Source organism: Trypanosoma cruzi, genomic scaffold (genome assembly GCF_000209065.1).
Source record: "Trypanosoma cruzi strain CL Brener 1047053516599 genomic scaffold, whole genome shotgun sequence".
Classification (NCBI taxonomy): domain Eukaryota; phylum Euglenozoa; class Kinetoplastea; order Trypanosomatida; family Trypanosomatidae; genus Trypanosoma; species Trypanosoma cruzi.
The window spans coordinates 12,335-16,672 of NW_001849303.1; the positions used below are offsets into that span (position 1 = coordinate 12,335).

Sequence of the window (4,338 nt, forward strand, 5' to 3'; positions counted from 1 at the left end):
AAAAAAAAAAAAAAAAAAAGCAAAGCATCTGAGGGGACACACAACCACACAAGAGTGCCAGACAAAAAGAACAAACAGGATGACTGCTGAAACGCAGCACTGCACGGCTGCCCACGCTGTGGAAAGCCGCGGCACACATGCTGAAAAGTAAAAAGACAAAGATGTATTCGTCTTCCATTATGCATTCACCCAAAAACCAAAAAAAACCTGCACGTTGGTGCGTGGCCTCCAAATCGGTGTGTGTGTCTCGCCTGCAGATAAGAAATAAATAAATGTGTTGCACTCCTTCCAGTCGTTTAAACACCAGGTGCCCACACATTATTTATATTCCACTGGGACACCCGGCGCGGTTTCGTGCCCCCATTCCATTGTCTTTTTTATTAGCCGGCGCCATCGGCGTGGCACACAATGCCGGGAGCGTCTCCGGTCAATCAAAAAAAAAAAAAAAAAACACTCAGTAGATCCCGTAATTGTCGGAGGACCACAACACGGGGTGGAAAAAAGAAAACAAAAAACAACCCCGCGGTGCTGGTGCTGGGGAGAGCATGCTTCCACATGGAGGAAAAGCCCTGCGCAGCAAAAAGAATCTAAAGTAAAATAAAATGGTCAAAACAAAGTGTTCACAAAAAGTGGCAATTAGTTTGAAAGAGCGCGTGGAAAGACGCATATGTTCCCGCTGGAAGCAGGAAGTCCTCACTGCGATTCCTCAGTAAAGGGCTACAAAGCCGCACAGCCCCAGCAGCAGCAGCAGCAGCAGCAGCACCCGAGACACGCCCCCACGCATGGAATCGTCACCGTTTCCCTTTTTTACCGTCGCCTTTCCTGACCATTTTTAGTTCACCGACACTCAGTGGGCGGTTGTACAGAAAGACGTTCGTCACCGTCACGCTGCTGTTGATGTCCCCCTCGCCTCCCCAAAGTAGAAATGTGTGATCTCATGTCCCCGCGCCCCAACTGTTGGTATCGTCTCTGGGCTCCCCACAATCACACCATCCACGTACACGGAGCCCTTGCCGTCCTGAAGCGTCAGCGCCACCTGGTGTTCTCTCCCCGGCTCCCACGTGCTGTCCTGTGCTGCCTTTGTGCCGTCAAACACCGTCTCCCACCTTTATTCATGCTGTACGAGAGCCCAATGATCTTCTTGCCGGCACCGTCCCCCAGACCCGCACCCAGAAGAAAAGTACTCTTCTTCGGAACCTCGTGGACGATCACCGTCGCCACAATAGTGAAATCGTAGTTCACAAAGCCGTACTGGTTATTATCCTCCCGGCCGTTCACGGGCCATGTTGTCCCGGACTCCGGCCCCGTGAACTTAAACCCATTTTTGGCCTTCGCTGCTTTTGTCGCAATTGCATTCACGCAACGGTACTCGTCGATCCACGTGACATCGCCGGACGATGCGTCGGACAGGAACCCAACCAGACCAGCCGTGGGTCTGGAAGACTCGGAGAAAGAGGCATCCAGCTGCGCCCAAGTGCTGAGGACGGAGTTGATCGTCTTCAGCTCCTCCGTCAGGCGGGCAAGGGATATGCCCCGGCGCGTTCCCACAATACCCTCTCGTGAAAGGTGCAACGCACCATCCGAGTACAGCAGGGCGTTGGCAAGCGTCTCACCCATAGCATGATCCGTAGAAAGGGGCCCAACATGGAACGTGCGGCTATTGTCCGTGACCCAAAGGTAGAGCGCCTTGTCACTTTACTCCCCCGAGGCGTACCCTCTCTGAATGTACAGCATCACCTTCCTTCCCCCAATGGTCGCAGCGATGAGGGCTCCCACACGCAAACTTTCGTCCCAACGGACTCCTGAGTGTGGAATGACCCGCACGCCTGAGAGTGTTCTGGCAGCATTCTTCCACGTTGTCCCCATGTCACGCGACTCGAACACACTCTGGCCTTCAAAACAGTCAGCAATCATGAGAATCTGTCCATTCTCCCATTCGGTGATGCGGGAGCCAAGGCATTCCACAGAAAAAATGCCCTCTGGGAACACCCAGTTGTTCTCCTTGTCCGTCGAATAATTGATCATGGAGAAAGGTTGGTTTTTCCCGTTCCTCGCACTCAGGGAAAACACAAGCGTGTCATTCTGCATCACAATGCCTGAGCCACCAGCAGTCACAAAATCCTTCATGTGGCCTTGAGTGTGTTTGGAGATCTGTTGCAAGAAATATTTGGATTCTTCCCAGTTGATCATTCCACTCGGCTCGCCGTCCTTGGGCTGCGTGGCCACACCAACAACCAGTTGAATAGCTGAGTCACCCGCCGCCCTTTCCTCATCATCATTGTCGTACTTCTCTTCACAGATTCCCGCAAGTGGAAACACCTTATTGTCCCCTGCAATGGATGCGGGCCGACAAAAAACGCGCAAACGATCATCGCCATTCCTACTGCCAAGCACGGTGCGTGCCCTCCAATCCCCCTTGGTGATCTCAGCGACAATGGACGGCCACGTCTCCGCAGCCTTGATGTACCCAGCCACAATGTCGGAATAACGAGTCCCAAATAATTTCTCGTGATGGCCGTTATATTCGAGGAAGCCCTCAGCAAATGCAATCATTACCCCACCAACACGGACGAGAGAGGGTGCGGCAAATGCTTCCTTCACCCCAGTCTCATCAGTCCCATCCTTTGGCAACACCTGCGTCTTATTCGGCACAAAAATATCGACCCATTGCGGCAGCTGCACACCCCCTGGCTTGCTCTCCACAGCGTGTGCACCTCCACTGCCACAGCACATCATAATCACGACAAGGAGGAGAAACACCGTGGAATTAAATACACGCCGGGACATGTTGGGCCTCTGCGGCTCACTCTCTCCTCCTTCCCTCCTCCTTCAGCTTGTTCCGGTCACGCGGTGACGGTTGTTTGTGCGGGGTGCATTGACAGCAGCAACACGTAACTGCATATAAATATGTGTGAGGGCGGTGTGCGTGCTGTTGTTGGTCCTTTCAGAGTCTTCGAATTTCACGGTAGCGGTTAGCGCCTGATTTCCTAGCGTGTGTGTTTTCAATAAGTGAAAAAGACAACGACAGCGGCAATACATCAGACACGTCACTGGGGAGCAGGGCAGAGCACCCAAAAAACAACCCGGAAGGGCAGCTCGGATAACCGTCGCCCACAGAAAAAAGTAAAATTACGAAGAGTGTAAGGTTGTGAAAGCGCTGTGCCATTGGCAGCCGGTGAAGGTCGTGGCAGGGACGTCTGTCGAGTGGAAGTGCACGGCGAGCAACGCCCCCACAAGGCACAGACACACACACACACAAAAAGAAAAAAAGACCATTCCGCCCCCAAAATGAAATCTTCAACGGAAAAAGCAAAGAGAAGCGGAAAGCCACCCTTCCCTAGACAAAAAATGAGGGGAGAAAAGAAAAAAGAAAAAGAAAAAGAAAGAGATGAAGACACACGTTCCCAAGACAATCCTCACCATCCCACCCGGTGTTATCATGTACGCTTTCAGATCGTCAGAGATAGGGATGCAATACCACAGCAGAGCCTCGAGTAATATTACAAAAGGTCACAGTACGCCATCAATGAAGTACCACTGCATGTTTACGTTTCGTGAGATGCGTTCATTGTTTGTTTGTGTTGTTGTTGTTGTTTTTTTGTTTCTATGTTCTCATCTGCGTGAGTGCACGTCTAGAGATCCCCCGCAAATTCAAATAAGCACACAAAAAAAAAAAAAAAACCCGCCGCCTTTCTTCAAGAGACATCCTTAGATGAGATGGTGATAAGACACATGAACAGGCAGAGACCTACACACAAATATCAAAACATTTTTATGGTTTCCACATGTTAGAAAAAAAAAAAGAAAAAAAAAGAAAGAAAAAAAGAAAGGCCCACGAAAAACTCCTCAGTGCCCTCTATGCATCTCTCCCTCCTCCTTATTCAAACTTCATCAGGCAAATGCAGCTCCCAGCTATGAGGCGGAATGTCCAGGACCGCGGCATTCATACAAATTTTCAAAAATTAAAAAAAAAAAAGAAAAGGAGGATGAAGAAGAAAAACGAAGAAAAAAACAAAAATGGGATCGTAGAATGGCGCAGCCGCCTTTAAAACTGTACGCCCACTCATCGTTACGATCTGTGCGGTGGAGACACTCTGGGAATAACTTCCGTGAGCTGAATCGTAACGAGGAAGCACTCTACCCATCAGACAGCAGGGCGGACGGCACGTGTCCAACCGTCACGCCCAACTCACAGACAAATAAAGAGAAGAAAAAAAGAAAAAAAAAAAGCAAAAAGGAGACCAAAAGATGGGAATGCACCACCGTCAGAGCCGTCAGAACCTCGTGAATCGACATGTCAACACCTCCCCCCTCCTTACCTTCAAGGGTGTACACGCT

General features: G+C 50.4%; 1 pseudogene, besides 6 other annotated features; it reads right to left on the reverse strand.

The window, feature by feature from the left end:
• Nucleotides 1-4,338: part of a sequence feature (heterozygous, Esmeraldo-like haplotype) that runs on past the window's edge.
• Nucleotides 737-762: a microsatellite.
• On the reverse strand, nt 793-2,787 carry Tc00.1047053510077.20 (annotated as a pseudogene).
• Nucleotides 3,344-3,395: a sequence feature (GA-rich).
• Nucleotides 3,793-3,829: a microsatellite.
• Nucleotides 3,958-4,018: a sequence feature (A-rich).
• Nucleotides 4,198-4,236: a sequence feature (A-rich).